At 46.0% G+C, this 17,407-nt stretch overlaps 1 protein-coding gene across 1 annotated transcript in view; it reads right to left on the bottom strand.

Annotated features, from left to right (window-relative positions):
- Positions 1-17,407, bottom strand: part of ITGA9 (integrin subunit alpha 9) — an 885,057-nt gene that overhangs the window by 215,962 nt on the left and 651,688 nt on the right. The gene's annotated exons all lie outside the window — the stretch shown is intronic.

The raw sequence follows: 17,407 nt of genomic DNA, 5'->3' as shown, positions 1-17,407 counted from the left end.
TCACGTGGCTATTAAATGTCAGTGTAGTCAGTAACCAGATTTCAGAGATCTACAGGAACACCAAGGATCTGTTTAATCTAGGACAAAATAAGAATTACTATGAAAATTGAGCCCAGAATTACAAATTCCTAGTAATTCCTCATTTCTTAGTGGACCCTATGGTCTCTGTTGGTAATGGCTGGATTTTCCTACACCTTGGATTACCAGTTACCCCAGATTTGGTAACTTTAGGGCAAATAATTACTTGCCCACTCATAGACAGGGCCTAAAAAATTGCAATATTGAGGTTTTATTTTTAATCATAATAGTTTGTAATGCAGTTCTAAATAACACTTTGAAGCAAATTAGCACCGTTTTGTCACTTTAGGCAATACAGCCTCTATTCACAAATAGTAACCCTCTACCATAATTACTTTCACCTGTGAAGCTTAATTCCCTTTCTCAGAAGAAAACAGATTAGAAAATCAAAGGTACCAATATGCTAATGATGTCTGCCATCCAAAGATATCAACCTAGTTAATATTAAGAAAAGCATACGCAAATATACACTATACAGATACCACAATGCAGCAATTAACTTCTTCAAACGATCACCATTTGCTTCCCAATTTACATAATTGGATCCATTTGCCACATAGTTTCAACAACTGCTCGAAATCTGTGATACAGCAGAGCAGGTAAAAGGTATCCCGCTTCACTCCCTATACACTTCATTACTACAACCTTTCTGAGTAAAATATAGACCTATCTATTATTAATAAAGTAGGTGCAGCGAGCCGGAGGGCTAGGAGTGCAAAGGGTCAACAGCACCCCGTAGCCACGAGTGTCATCAAGACAACATCAGCAAATACTTGTGAGAAAGAGTGTCTCTGCACCAGGGTGATCTGACTACTGCACCTGGAAACATGATCTGACATCTGATGGCTGTACACAAGGAAGGTGAATAATTTGATTGTGAACTTGAATCTGATTTTGGCACAACAGTGATCTGGTGAAGAGACTAGAACGTTCAGAGTGTGCCGTTGAAACACATTACACCATAGATAACTATAGCAGCAGATTTGATCATAATGAAGGTTTGATTGTTCAAAAGCGGGTTGGCTGGGATCAGTACTAATGCATACAGTTTGGGGCTCATCTAATTTCAACCTATTCTAGATTCAGCCACAGAAATACACTGTGTTTTTATGTTGATAATCTAAACCAAACCATTGGAGGGGCTTCAGGTGCTTAAGAGCGCTCCAAAGAGAACTTAAGAAGCAGAAATGTGGGGTGGGCCTACCGCGCCCAGTTTGAGAGATGTGAGTGAACAGGATCATGGGACATCCGCAGAGCAGCATTTGGAGGTCTGTCATAGGAAGCAGAAGAGGCCGCACCCTGGAATTCGCTTTTTATGCCCGTTTTGTGTTGTATGTCCATCACAGTAAGCCTTCCAGACAGTGTAATGGAGAAAGAGTGCAAACATGGACAATTAAGGGTTGGCTCTAGTACTGATGAAGCTCTTTGAAATAACTTGCGTCTAGCAAGATGTGTGAAACGTGAGACCTACTCTACATATAGATCTGGGTATAAAGCAATCTAAAGAACACCTCTTGTGAACACCTGATTTTACATTTATGAGGAGCATATCCAAGAAAAAAAGGTTAAGCAACAGGACCATGGTTAGCAACATCCATTCACAAAAAAGTATGTTGCTCAGAAAATAATTTCTAAATATCATGGTGCAAAAGTTATCAACTAACAACATGGAGCTGGGATCTTCAGTGCCCAGAGTCAGAGTGCTTACCCTTAAAGTCCCATTTTCTATTGATGCTGATGCAACCCTAGATTTTCTAGTGAAGAATTCGTACTCCCTGGGGTCCTCTAGTGAATTTCCTTCAGTTATTACCAGGATGACATTGCATGTGCCAAAAACCCAGAACTGAAGGCAAATTGTGCCACACTTGAACTACGGCCAATAAAGTTTCTGATCTCTCAATGAGGTTTACAAGAAGGAAATTGGAGGGTTTTATGACCGGTGGAAAGGCATCTGCATTGCGAGTAAATAGGGCAGGGTAAGAGATCCTGCAGCTAAATACAGGAGGCTGTACTGCAGTGATCAGAGAGAGGGCCATGATTGGTGAAAAGTGAGGGCATTGTCAGAGGAGAATATTTTTGGACAATAGTAGTGAAGATGCACAACCCAAAATTGTCACAGCAGGCAATCTCAAGCATATTTTTTCCAGTGCTGTGCATCTTAAGTCTAAGAATAGTTCTTATTCAAAACTGTTTGTGCTGTACCAGATGCACTGCTGAGTGGAAGTATTAGGCAACAGAGGAGTCTAAGGGCCATATGTATCATACTGGCGTTTAGCGAATTCCAAATAGCGAATTTTAAGGAATCGCTATTTGGAATTCGCAAAACGGTATGTATGTACAAAATCGCTATTAAATAGCGATTCTGTACCATTCCTATTTTGCGATTAGCAAATTGCTAATCGCAAATTACCCATTCATTTCCATGGGCCAGGAGGCCCATAGGAATGAAGGTGCAATTTGCGATTAGCAATTAGCTAATCGCAGATTAGGAATTTTTTCAAGGGTGCAGGGGTGTCTCAAGAACACCCTGCTGCACCCCTGAAAAAGACATTTGGGGGCATATGGCGCACATACATGCCCTAAGGGCATGTATGGGCGTCATATGGCACCTTTGGTTTGTTTTAAAAAAGCATTATTAAAAGAATTTGCAACTTACCACCAACTGGAAGTTGGTGGTAATTTGCGATTCCTTAATGGCATTTTTGCATTTTTTTTCTTTGATACATTGCATTTAAGGAATCGCAAAATTTGCGATTCTTTAAGTGCAATCGCAAAATAAGGAATAGCAATTTTTGCGATTCCTTATTTTGATGCAAAAATGTTTCATACATACCATTTAGGTATTTAGCATTCGCAAAGGCCGAAATTCGCATAATTTCAGCCTTTGCGAATGCTAAATAGCTTGATACATATGGCCCTAAGTCTGAAAAGGGAATGTGTTCTTTGCACAACAGATTAAACCTACGGTAAACATAGGTTTGCTTGGACACCAGCTGACAATAGCGTACCATGCAGCTAATAATACTACTACAACCAATCCCAGACAGATTTGGTGGGCTGGGGGGGAAACTTTTACTGGGTCTTTTTTGGGTTTGTGTCCCAAGAAAAAGTTCCTAATTAGGAAGACATATCGGATAGGGAAAGTTAAAAAACAGTACTTGTCGCCACTTAGTGGTATTGCCACACTGGCTGCATTAAAGGGTGAAAATCCAGGTTTTCTGTTCTATGAGTAAAAACGTCTTGTAGCAAACGAGAAGGGCCCCAAAATGTGACGGTCTTGGGCTGAAAAGCCCAAGCTGCCCTCACCTTGTGATGGCTCTGGTGAAAGCTTTGATGGTCCTTAAATTGTTAGCAAACAGACCAATTTCCACGGGAACGAAGAAGAATCCCTCCACCTCCAGGACACAGAAGCAAGGATGCGGTATGAAACACACTCCTGTCTCCTGTCCCCTAAAAGTATGAGGGAAATAACCCAAGGAGTGTCCACCACTCTCCTCATACGAGGTGGTCAGCTTGCAGGAGGAAGAGTCTCAGATGGGGGTCCAGGCTAGGAAACAAAACCAGGTTACACTAAGTTATACACACTCTAACTAGACAATGCAGTAACTGGTTAAAACATTGGCATGTGTGGTTGCACCAGGTATTCTTACCCCAAATGAAGGTCGGGATCTCCTTATCGATTAGTTCAGGGAAGAGGGACTTGGAAGACTCAATGGACAGGCCAGAACAGTCAGAACTCACGAAGGACTCACACACCAAACACTCAAAAGAAAACAATAGAGGGAGTGAGGTGAACCACCCGGCTGTATAGGGGTCTGAACAGCGGAGCAGTAACACTCTCAGGAGGCGAGACACCCGGCCCTCAGTTAATCCCAGAGCGGAGCGCTCTCTCTCAATAGGTAGCAAACACAACGGGGTAACAAGCAAGGATGCTAGTGACACAGCAATGGAAGGTATAGAATAGTTTCGAGCAGAACGCCTGCAAAATGCATGAGGAATAGTAGGGAAAGGAGTCGAGCTAGACGCCCGCCAAATGCGTGAGAAAAGGTAGGGAAACAAACCAGGCACTCTCAAGCGATAACGAAGAAATGCAGAGGACCGGCTAGACCTATCTCACAGCGTTCAAAGAAGGTGAGATATGCAGGAAAGGGTAGGAGAACAGCAGCAGGAAGGTAAATCTCCATAAACGCCCAGCGGGATTTGCAGCACGCCACGGAGGACGCTGACAGGAACCAGGAAGAGGAGAGGGGGGCGTGGCACTGGAACAGTAAGCCAAGCAATGGCTACATTCCGACGCGTCTCCTTAAGCGCGTTAGGGAGCGTCAACAAATTGCAAGTTACAGATAAGGGTTAGGGTTATGGGCGAAATACCGGAATCTCAGCAATCCCACATGTCACCGTTCCTAAATCCTAACATAAATGGCACCAAGTGAGGCAGGGAAAGGGTGAGGCTGTGGAGGGCATCGCAACACATTCTTTCACTGAAGTGCAGTGATGCACTGAACAACCACAGCAGTTTGCTCCTCATAATCACACCTGACTACCTCATTTAATGAAAACCCATAGTATGTAGGTGTATAATCAAACTGCTCCATTCAAGAATCACAGCTTAATGCTAGCCTTTCGTTATTAGGCCCCATGTTTAGTATGCTGTGAAATATTGCAGAAATGACAAGACCGGTATTGCCAATGATGGCAGCCATTCGTGCAATATTTTAAACAAGTATTGATATTCTGGGGAATGTTTTGTTAGGTCCCAATTCCATTGGCCTCATCATCTGCAAATCTCAAGGCTTGTCAGATGGGGAGGATGGAATCAGAGGGACTATTATTCCCCAGGCCGGCGCTTTTTGAAGACCCCGCGCTCATGCTGAACATTTATAGATTTTAGTCTGCTCTTATTAGGGACAGCTAACACGTATAATAACATGAGTAGATGGCTCCAAATGCTGCTTCTGGCATGTTTATATGTACCTGTAGAACTTTATATTCTAAACCTAAAAGCAGTTCCTCTTCCTTAGGACCCCACTTCAGTTTATCGTCCAATGCCCCACAACAGCTTCTGACATGCCTTCAAATATAGTCTGTATGGACACGCTGAGATGCCTTAAGCAGGTACCTTGAATGTCAAGGTCTGCATGTTCCTCTACAGCCCTGCACACTGTGACCATGAGAAGGCACCAGCATTTGTTTACAAAGTGACAGAGTGCGAGGAGTTGAGATGCAGAAAGTGTCCAACAAAAAAGGTTTTCGCAACATTGATGCGCATAAGGCCCAAGCTGAACACCTACATAGAGGCGACCCTAACTCAGCATGAGAGAGGACCCAAAGTCTTCAATGCAGTCAATCCCCTCCTTGGATGTCAAGATTGAGTGAATGGTTAATCCTCCCATCCTCCTGTGGGAGCAAAGGGCTGTTGGAGAACTCGGATGCGATTCAAGACAGCTAGGCTGATGTTTGTTATTCTTCAGCAGCAAAACAACCTTTACAACAAGGTTTTCCCACTTGTGCCTTCACCATGCATTTTTTAGCACGCATATTTTTACCATGTGTATGTTTTTACAACGCATGCCTTTATCACGCATTTAGGGAAAGTTGGAGTTGTGGGGGATCTCCCTCACAAATACATGGTTTTTATATGTACAAATAATATGTGGTAATAAAATACGTTGTAAAAGAATATGGGCTGTAATAAATGTGGGGTAGAAAACGCGTTGTTAAGGCATGTGATGTATTTTCCTACATTGTTCCATTGTACAACCCTTCTGCAGGGGACTATAATCAGTAACCTGATTACCCACATTTCTTTTTTAATCTTTAGAATCGAAGAATTGTCAGAACGACCCTCTTTGTGGTGGCGGAAGAAGTTGTCCAAAAGCCAAGTAGCCGGTATATCAAACATTCGATGGAATGGCATGTTAGAAAAATAAACCATAAGTGAAGAAATATCATTTCCGTTTAAAGACAGAAAAAAAGGAAATGAGAGGCTATTAGCAGAGAATCTCAGAGAGGACTGAAGTCTGCTTTGAGGCTAATGGAGGCCTGGAGTGGACTGCTGGGAGGGCTATTTGTGAGAAGCTGTTAATTAATGGATCCATTATTTCCCAGACAAATAATAACAACGAGAGACTGTTCGCTCTCTGACCTGTGAGTGTGTTATATAATGGATTAACTGATGTCGTCACCAAAAAGCAATACATGACACCGACCACTAACTGATTTCTTTTATTTTAATAGCTTAAATTCTAGTAAAAGGTCAAGGTTTAGATGTAAAGATTTACTGGTATTGGGCAGACAAGTAAGTAGCACTATCCTAGGCTTATTTACAAATATGTCATTTTGTTGCTCCCTTACAAGCTTTAAGAAAAACCACAGTGTAAGGAGCCATGTGCTTACTTTCCTTACCTCTGGCTTAATCAAATAGTAAATGCAAATTACTTTCCATCCATAATCTCCCAGCATGAACTTGAATTAGCCTTGAGCTAAGTGCCTGCCCCCAGCCTTGGCCCTTCTCGCCAGGGTGGAGCAAAGCCACACGTCCGGCACTGCGTGGTCACGCGAGGTCACACACGTCATGAAGGTCATGCGTGGGTCTCAGCCCCAGGTGTCCACTCCAATTAATCAAGCGCAAGCTTATTGACAGCTCTACAGCTGCCAGCCTAACAGATAAACACATTATTAAATGGGAGTTCAAGTGTCTGGATGCATTGTGGGAGAGGACACCCTTATGACAGAGTGATAAAATATATTAGCTGTGAAGTATTTAGGGGTCTTTACAATTCCAGTATGGGCGTGCAGGCTTCGTGCTCCCTCCCCCGGTCTCCAATCTCCCCAGAGAAGGAACGGCATTACCATTACCAGTTTCCTCGCGGGTGCCAGTGGAGTGTGACTGGCTCTCTAGGGCCCAGAGGGAACCATGCCCTCTGCCCCTCAGTCCGTGATAGCCAGATGGGACATCTTGGTGGAGCCACGGAGATGCCCTTGTGCTCAGATAGACACCTCAGCGGACCTACGCTTAGCCACTTCGCCAAATTACAGACAGGCACACTATAGTGGCTGGTTGCACGTGCTCTGGGCTCGGGATTGGTGTTACCCACAATCTGTACAATATTATACCCTGAGATCTGGAATTTTCCATTTTCGGACAAGAGCACCTTTTGCACGGTTTTCCACGTAAAATGACGAGTTACATAGAGCACACCAGCACACAAGGTGTCAAGAACCACAATGGCAGTTTATATTTTTGCTTTTAACCCTATGTTTTTTTTTTTTTAGAATGAGGAGGTCCACGCATCTTCCCCATCAATAAAGTTTTGAATAAACTATGTTGAAGTAATTGACAAAGCCAAAAGTCTTGTTTAGTACGCCATAACATTCGCAGACTTGGCAATGTGGTGAGCGCAAGGTAAGTGGTTTCATGTATTTATTTTATTTTCACTATTCCTTCGTTTGTCATTTCCACACCGCCACCCCTCCGAGCTTACCGGCACAGGCCGCCACTAATCACGAGTATGAGAGGAACTTCACCCTTTTGTATCACTGTTAATCTATCTGTCCCGTGCTTCAATTATTTCTTGTTCCTCCAATCCAAGAATTGAATATATGATGGTAAAATTGCTGAGATTTACACAGAGAGTTTTTGACTAAAATATGAAACGTTTCACATATTTAAGGGTATACAATGGGAATGTACTTACTGTTTTGATAATGGTCAATCTTAACTGCCTGACAAAAAAAATTAAAGGTCGCCATTGGATTTAATGCAGTTGCCATAGTGCCATTTCTACACCATTGTAGACCATAGAGTTGATTATGGTAAGGCAAAAGGTATGAAAGGGTTAAATACAATGGAGGCCAAGGAAACTGGAAAAGCTGGGAAATTGCACCTCTGCCCTTTGAGGAGAAGGAACCTCTTTATGTTATTGTGGACAGCTTGAACATGACCCTAGACAAGGCCCTAGACAAGAACGACTGGAAGACTGGATCCAATGTTTGAGCAGTTATTACAATACTTGTTCAAGGCTTTTAACAGCTGCAAAAAAAACTAGACTATGCTACAGAAAAAAATAAACATGCAAGTTGTAAGGAAGTACATAGCAGCCAGCAAGTAATATCCCGGATGTGACCCAAAGTGATGAGACGGAAATGCGTGAAATATCACTGCACTACTATCAGTAGTGCCGCAGTCACGCACACATATCACATCCTGTGCTGCATCAGAGGGAGCAACTTTTTTATTTAAATGAGCAGCACCATCCCCAGTTGCTTACACTTAGTTCATCCTGGAAGTGATATCGATACACATCTGGCAGTGGTGGAGCCGGAATTGGAGCAGACCAATGAATATTTCAAAACCTGAGCCTATATTCAGATCCTAGGAACTGGACGCACATATAAGCAGACAGATTTGGAAGTTAATTGTAGAAATTGTGCGAAGGGTAACCACTGTCGATTTTGTCAATCGTGTTGGTGTAGCTATACCTGATGACGTTGATGTTTATGCGGATAGTGTTGATGGTGATATTGCTGCTGACACTGAAAATGATGCTGATAGTGATTAGTATATCTCACGCCTTCATAATTTAAGTTTTTAGGTCGAGGGACCGTAGGCTGGCTTGCCAGCCGGAAGTCCGGAGAATTAATGTCTTTTAGTGAGGGTGCTTAAACCCGCCTCTCTCCTCGTCTCTCCTCCATTGGCAGGCTTCCTAAATGGAGGCCAGCCATTGGAGGAGAGAGGCGTCCCTCGAAAGAAGCTCTGTCTCTTTCGGATTCGGGGGCGTGTTCGTGCTGTTCTTTCCACTTTTTAGCCACGCCCCTTTTTAGAACGCCGAACACGCCCCCGAATCCGAAAATTTTTGGAAGCTTGCGGCCGCCATTGTTTCCTGGAACAGCCTCGCTGCCACTCCAGGTAAGTTGTGCCGTTTTTCTTGTTGTGACTCTGTTCCATCGCCTCATGATTCACCCCTCTTTGTTTTGTTTTTTTGCTCTTTTCAACTTCCATTCTCAGAACATCTTCTGCTTTTCTAATCGCTCCTTTTCCATGGTTCTTCTGCTAGCGTCACCTCTGCTTCTCTCTCACGGCACTTTCGTCCTTCTGTCGGACTCCCTCCAGGGCCCACGCGCCCGCCCTGTCCATTCTCGTTTTTACGAGCTCTCAATATAGATCATTTAAGAAAGGGACGTCCTGATTTCAAAGGACATTTTCATAGAATGTCACAGCCGGAAGCCTGGCCCGAGAGGCAGGATGTAGAGGGGTGCTCTGCATGTTCACACCGGGTTCCCTTTTGCAGCAGCAGTTAATAGAGACTTGTTCATTAGCAGCATCAGTAGCACAGGAGATGTGAGCAGTAGTGGCTCCATATCAACACAGAGCACCTTCAAGCAGCTTTCTATATTAAAGTAATTATTGGAGATGATACCAACGACCAGAGGATAATGTGATATGTTGAGGCTACGTGGAAGAAGCAGAATCTTAAATGTATGGCAATTTGGGAAGAAGAGAAGCAGAAAGTGAACAGAAGGCAATCATTATCAAGTGTGGACATAACATCTGTTGCTACAAGTTGGTATGATCATGGGAAAGAAGTCGCCCTCACCAAGAGTCGGTGATGGGATTGTACAAGCACTGTCCGGTGTACCTGTATTGTGCATCTAAGGAAAGGCTCAGGGAGGCAGCACCATGGCAGAAGATCAAAGCCTCCATAGTTTTCAATCTGTCTCATTGACATGGGCCGCTCTGAAAAGAGAGAGGCTTCTGGGGACTTGAGTACACAGAACATTGAAAGGAAACAATCCCAGGGGGCTCATTTACAAGCCCCGTACGCCACCAGAACGTCACTTTTTTGTGACATTCCAGTGGCACACGGGGCTTAGCCATATGTACAGGGCCACATAAGGCCACCCTCCATGGTTATTCATGGCTTTGTAGATATGGAGTGAGGCAATGCAGCGCAAGTTGCTGCGCTGCTGTGTTGCCTCTCACTAAGATGGGGGGCATGCCATAGGTGTGACGGTGGGTGTTCCCACGTAACACCCATGGCATTTGACACATTCCCAGATTTACAACGTTCTGTAAACCTGGGAATGTGTCAAAAGCCTATGTCTGCCCAGGGGGAGGTGCAGGGGAGGTGCAACAAGGAGAAATAACATTTCTTCTCAATTTTTCCTCTTTCTATGGGCCTTCTTTACAAGAAAGTAATGCTGTGCGATGCTGCAAACCATGTGGCTGCACCGTGCTAAATTAATTTCAAAGCATAGGGAGCATTGCATTTACAACAAAATGACGTATGCCTGGCTGTCCCCTGGCTGGGGCATAATTGGCAGCCACATGACAACGTAGGCACCCTAGCTCCATGGTGCACGGGTGCCTGTGTTGCGGGAACGATTGTTTTTGTGCAGGAAGTGACACCTTCCAGCACAAAACAAACACAAGAGGATTTTTCCTCTTTCTGTGCGTGCTGCAGAATACAGAACACATAGAAAGAGGAAAAAACAAGGAGAAATAACATTATGTCTCCTCATTGCAACTCCTTATGCCTTCCCTGGTAGGCGTAGGATTCTGACACATTCCCAGGTCTATGAAACTTTGTAAAGCAGGGAATGTGGCAGAATCCATGGGTGTTGCATGGGAACACCTACAGCAATACCCATGGCACTCCCCTTTCACACAAAGTGGTGTGTAAAAACGGGCCGTATTTACAAGGACATGAAAAGCCACTCAGGGTGGCTTTGCGTGGCCTTGTAAATATGGTGCACCACACTGCGCGGCCGGTGCATCAAAAAAAGTGATGCAACGGCAGCACAAGGGGCTTGTAAATATGCCCCTATGTGTGCTGCAAAGCACACATAGAAAGAGGAAATCAACTCCATTGACACTTTCCTGCACAAAAACAATCATCCCTACAATGCAGACAACCTTGCACCGTCTGCATTGGTGTAAGGCAGTCCTTTGAGTGCCAGTGCAGAAAGAAAGGACAAGAATGCATTGTATCATATAGATATGGGGCATTCCTGCCCCTTTCTCTTGATGGAGGGCAGCACAGAAGGAAGGCTTAGGGTGCTGCCCTTGAACAAAAAATTGTAAATGAGGCCCCCAGTCTTTAATATGGAGGTGGAAATCAGAAACGAAGCCCAAGCGTTATTATTTCTGTTCTTTTAATGAATCTCTGAGAGTGTAGCAGGTAGGACCAAACACGGTCACTTTACTCTTTGTGCCTAGAGGTTCAGAGTGTGCCCCACTCAGGCACAGACACGTGGTGGTGCTTGTTATGCATGAAAATGGAAATCGGTTAGGAGCTGAGGCCGGACAACACATTTTGGGACAGGTTAGATTGATTATAATGAGGCTGAGTACACCAATGAAACGGCTTTAAGGAGAACACAATGATATAAATGCTCACCAAAAGAGGGGCCAGTGATGTAGAAGCATTGACATTTCATCATTTGTTTTGTTTCTGGAGAGCATAAAAGGAATCAACACGTCTGGTTGGTACCTCTAACCTCACCACCATCAACGTATGCAGTATTCCCCAGACGGTAAGGCAGATGCATAGCATAGCATACAGACGGCATACACTAAACACACCAGGAGAGCAACAGAATTCACAGAATCCAAGCATCTCCAAAACTAAGGGTGGTGGAGTGTAAATCTACATGCCAAAGATCACCGTTAGCACTGCACACACTGAGAAGCCTGTTCCTGTAAGGGCTAGGCAACCGTCAGAGGGAGGGTGTGTTGGAGGGGCTGTGCTCGCTCTCATCGGTACACATTATTATTATTATTAGGGAGATTTATAAAGCGCCTGGTTTACGCCCACAGGCGTGTCCCAGCGCTATGATAAGTGGGGTGAGCAGTCCAAGCAGCCATCACAACCGTCTAAATAAGTGAGTCTTAAGTTTCCTTCTAAACATGGATTCTGAGGACTCCAAACGGAACTCTGACGGTAGGTCATTCCACTGCTTCGCTGCCAGATATCTGAAAGACCTTCCCCCCATACGCGCCTTCTTGATTTTTGGAATTTTCAGGAGACCTGTGCAGGAGGTGCGCAGAGTCCTTGTGGGCTCATACCTGGTGACCAGACTCTGTAACGGGGCAGGGGCTTTGCCACCCAGAATTCAGTGACACGTGGCAAGAGCTTTGAATTCCACCCTGCTCCTAACAGGAAGCCAGTGCAAGGCCTGGAGTGCTGCCTTTGAGGATGATCTTCTAGGAAGCCTCAGAATAAGGCGAGCAGCAGCATTTTGCAGCACCTGGAGGCGATTGAGAACCTTTCCCGTGGCCCCCAGATACAGCAAATTGCCGTAGTCCAGGCGTGAGGTGACTAAGGCATGCACCAGCGTCCGACGAGCAGTAATGGGCAGAAGATCCAAGACCTTCCTCAGAGTTCTTAAAACTCCGAAGCATGCCCCCACCACTCGGCCAATCGGGGGCCACATTATCAGCAAATGATCAACAAAAGTTGTCAAATTAACAAGGTCATCATTCCTCTGGCAGTTCTACTTCTGTTTAGTTTGGCAACGTGTGTTCAGAAGAGGATTGTGTGTGACATAAAACTATGGTTCTGTATCTTTTTGGTAAACGTCCATTCACAGATTCTATATGTGGCCGTAGTGTCATACACCCCACCAGTGATAACACATCACACCATTGAATTACAAGTATTCTACTGAACCACAGCAGTGTGGCATGCCAGAACCAATGACAGATTGCGCCTTTTTCATGGGTAGCACTGTACTCAGTCTAATGATTGTCAATATGTCCCCAAACATCTGTGAAGTGAGCTGGTTCATAGATTAGGTTGACGTCTGGCATGTTTAACATATCAAAAGAACAATTGATGGATAGAATGCAGAACACTGTCATACATTCACCACAGTACAGAGATCTGGGCCTAAATCCATTGTTTTTGCTCCCCAGGCCAGTGCAGTTTGAACCCAACCATACGCAAATCAGTCTTTACCCTGCACCCAATGGGAACAGTCCAGCACGAACTGCCAGTCCGGCCTGGAATAGAAACAAACATCCTAGGACTGGTTTCAGGGTTTCACCCCTCATCAGCCAGAATAGCTTGACTCCAATGGCATGGAGAGCACAGGACCCACGTCAGGGCATACCCGTCCCACTCGGGGAGACAAATGCAAAAAGAACAATTGATGGACAGAATGCAGAACAATGTCATACATTTAGTGCTCTGTCCATCATCTCCTTGTGTTTATGTGTGACTGGGATAGAGTGTCTGAAAAGTTACAGCACTCCGTCCATCATCTCCTTGCGTTTGTGGACTGTTCCCATGAGGCACAGGGCCAAGACTGATTTGCATATAGCTGGGTCTGAACTGTGGTGGCACAGTGAGCTAAAGAACAATGATGGATTCAACCCAGATCTGTGACTGGGGTGGGTGTCTGAAAAGTTTCAGCGCTCCGTCCATCATCTCCTTATCTTTGCTTTGTTTAACATGTCCACCCATACCCTGAAGATTCCATTGTAGCCTTCTACGTCTATGTCATTTTTCATGCCCGTGCTCTTTGCCTGTGCTGATAAGTTCTGGATTTATCATTGAATGCCAAAAGGAATAATATTATTAACTTGGTATTATATAGCGCTAAACAGTGCAGTTCTGCAGTTTGCTGAGATGACCACTATTGCACAACTTATGGTACTCACCTCAAAAGGAAGAACCTGTCTTTACATGATACCAACTCATGGCCTCCAGACCACCCCACTCTGCCAATGACTAGCATTCAGCCCACTAAGCCATTCTCCTGGCTAGCCAGAAGCCTCCATGCTTGCATATGACATTGTGTGCTGATGTCAGGGCTGGGTTGTGGCTATCATGTGCTTCCACTTCTGATGCTTTTCGACACATTCATGTGCTTTGAGATAGTAGAGGGGCCTGCTGTCTGTCACCACAGACTGTTGCGTTAATTTGCATATTGGCTGCTGTTTTACAGCAAGCATAGTGCAACGCAATTTAACTTTAAGACTGTATCTTCCATTTATACACAGACATTAAACCATCTCAGAAGAGAGTCCTATGACCCCTATACCTGTTAACACTTGGAATGCACGTGAACACAGCCTTAAGGAGCAAGAAACAGGCTATGGGGGGAGGTCCATGCATCAGCCATAAGCCATCCCTTCCATGCGTCCCACGTCACTGAAGAAGTTAAACGCCATAATTCTTTCAAAAACAAAATTCCAAATTCAATTCAGGTTAGGTAAACTGGCATCTTTTTGTCTGAACTCATAGGGTAAGGCCTATATAACCTTAACGGTCGAGCGAAACACATCGACGCTCTGCTGTGAAGTTGATGTGTCAGTAAACAAGTACTACTAGCAAATGCTTGAGAGAAACAGCAATGAAAGCTTCCATTTATCATTTACTTAATCTGTACGGCACTGTGGCATGGCTTGCAGCTTTCTGCAGCAGGAGAGACCACCTGCATGCCCAGTCGATCATTGGCCTCTCTTTTACAATCCAGGATGATTCTAGAGAAAACATGTCCAGCTGATGCATATTGCAGTCCACAGTTTAGAGTGGTCCATCGGTCAAGAGTAAGGTAGCATCTTCTTCAAATGGCCACTGCTATAGGCTGAATCTCAGCAAATAACAGTGTTTATTACTGTGTCACGCTGCTCTGCCACCCAACCCTGCTACTAAAACAAAAGCTGCCGCCCTTGGAAGTGTGTAATCAGGGCCCAGTCCTGGAGTTAACTCAACATTCTTTCTGGGCAAGTCATTTAATGTCTCTTTGTAACTGCTACTCATGTAAAGCGCTCCAATATGGGCCTAGTTAGCGCTATATAAAGCAGCAAATGGATGGGGGAGGGGTGGAGAGGGAGGTAGCGGGGGGTGCAGAGAAGAGACGGAGGTGGCAAGGGTGCAGAGGTAGGGAGCGGCAGGTGAGAAAGGATGTGTCGGTAAAACATAAGCTGCTGACTTTGGAACATCCTGTGATTCTGGATAAATCGCCTCATGTACCTGTGGAACTGTTACTCGCGTAAATCACTCCAATATGAAATGAGGTGGCGCTATATAAAGCAGCGAATGGATGCAGACATATCGAGAAAACTGGAGAAACAGCAAATCCTCAAAAGACAACGCCACCTACAAGAACGCCATGACAGAACACCATTAGCGCATCAGATCCACTAAAAGGACCTTCCTCCAGAACAAGATCCTGGACAACTCCAGCACCGCCAAGGAACTCTTAAGCATCATGAAGGAATTCACCAAACACCCCAGCAAAACCACAGACATCACCCCCTCCCAGGACCTCTGCAACAATCTCAACTCCTACTTCCATCTGAAAATCAAGGGCCTATACAACAATTCAACGACCAGACGCATGACTCTGAAACCACTCCCTCCTCCAGCAACGCCAGCCAGCCCACCATCTCCTGCTGAACCCCAGTTACCACTGAAGCCACTGCATCTAACATGAAAGGAATCCACTCAGGAGCCCCCACGGACCCCTGTTCCTGCACATCTTTCACAGAGCCACCACCGCCATCGCTCCAGAACTACGACTCACCATCAACACCTTCTTCAAAACCAGCATCTTTCCCGATGACTAGAAACACGCAGAAGTCAGACCCCTATTCAAGAACCCTCAGCAGATCCCATGGACCTCAAGAACTACCGATCCATCTCCCTCCTCCTCTTCGCGGCAAGCGTCACTGAGAAGACCGTCAACATCCAACTGATGAAATTCATTGAAGGCAACTCCATCCTCGACCCCTCCCAATCCAGATTCCGCAGCAACCACAGCACTGAGACCGCCCTACTCGCCGCTACATACGACATCCGCACCCTCCTCGACCAAGGGCACACCAGAGGCCCTCATCCTACTCGACCTCTCAGCAGCCTTCGACTCCGTCTCCCACCATACACTCACCACCAGACTACACGAAACCAGTATACAGGGAAACGCCCTCGACCGGCTCCCCTCCTTCCTTGCCGGCAGACCCTAAAGATTCAGACTTCCACCCTTCCTCTCCGAACCCACGGAGATCAACTGCGGAGTACCTCAAGGATCGTCACTCAACCCCACGCTCTTCAACATCTACATGGCCCGCCTCGCCATCATCGTCAGACAGCACAGACTCAGAATAGTATCCTACACCGACGACACCCAGCTCATCCTCTCCCTCACCAAGGACATATCACCACCAGACTCAACTTCCAGGAAGGAATGAAGGACATTGCATCCTGGATGAGCAGCAGCTGCCTGAAGCTCAGCTTGGAGTAGACAAAGGTCCTCGTCCTTGGACCCTCCCACTCCGCATGGGACAACACCTGGTGGCCCACTGATCTCAGCAGCTCCCCCATCGCAGCAGCTCCCCCATCGCAACGGACCACACCCGAAACCTCAGCACCATACTCAACTCCTCCCTCTCCATGATCCGACAGGTCAACGCCGTCGCCTCCACCTGCTTCAACACCCTCCACATCCTCCGAAAGACCTTCAAATGGATCCCTCTCGAATCAAGGAAGACTCTCACCCATGCACTCATAACCTGCAGACTAAACTACAGAAACGCCCTCTACGCCGGAATCAACAAGTCTCTGATCCACAAACTCCAGGCTATACAGAACACCGCAGCCAAACTCATCCTCGGCATGCCTCGCTCGAACACATCTCCCACCACCTGCGTAACCTCCACTGGCTCCCAGTCGAGAAAAGAGAAACATTCAAGATACTCAACCACGCCTAAAAATGCCTCCAAAACACAGGACCCCAATACCTCAACAACAAAATCTCTTACCAAAGTATCGAAGAGAAACCTCCAATCCACTGCCCTCGCTGAACATCCGCGCATCCGCAGAGCCAGAATGGGTGGTCTAACCTTCTCCTACATCACGGTCAAGACCTGGAATGAGCTGCTGATCAACATCAGACGCGCCACTACCTTGCACATCTTCAGGAAGCCCCTCAAGACCTGGCTCTTCGACTCACTGTAGCTGCTCTACCCCCTCTCCCCCGAGCGCCTAGAGACACTCATGGGTGAGTAGTGCGCTAAAACCTCCCTGATTGATTGATTGGTTGATGGGGGGTGCAGACGAGACATGGATGGGGCGGGCGTGCAAAGGAGAGTTGTTGCTGTGGGATCCCTCTGAAATCGGGGTGTCCCCACCGTCCTACCTGTTGTGCACCTCCGTTGCCGAGCACCGCCTTGGGGAGAGCCGCTGTGGAGGAGTGCGAGCCCAACAAAGTATGCTCCCCATGCGCCCTCAAGATGGCGCCTGCTACGGGGCTCCGGCTTGACTCCTGGCGGACCCTCGGAGCCTAAGCTGTGTCTCGACCCACTGGAGCGATTGCTATTAGT

The sequence above is a fragment of the Lissotriton vulgaris genome, chromosome 4_1 (assembly GCF_964263255.1).
Source record: "Lissotriton vulgaris chromosome 4_1, aLisVul1.2, whole genome shotgun sequence".
Classification (NCBI taxonomy): domain Eukaryota; kingdom Metazoa; phylum Chordata; class Amphibia; order Caudata; family Salamandridae; genus Lissotriton; species Lissotriton vulgaris.
The sequence above is the reverse complement of the archived record's forward strand: the minus strand, read 5'-3'. Positions and strand labels throughout refer to the sequence as shown.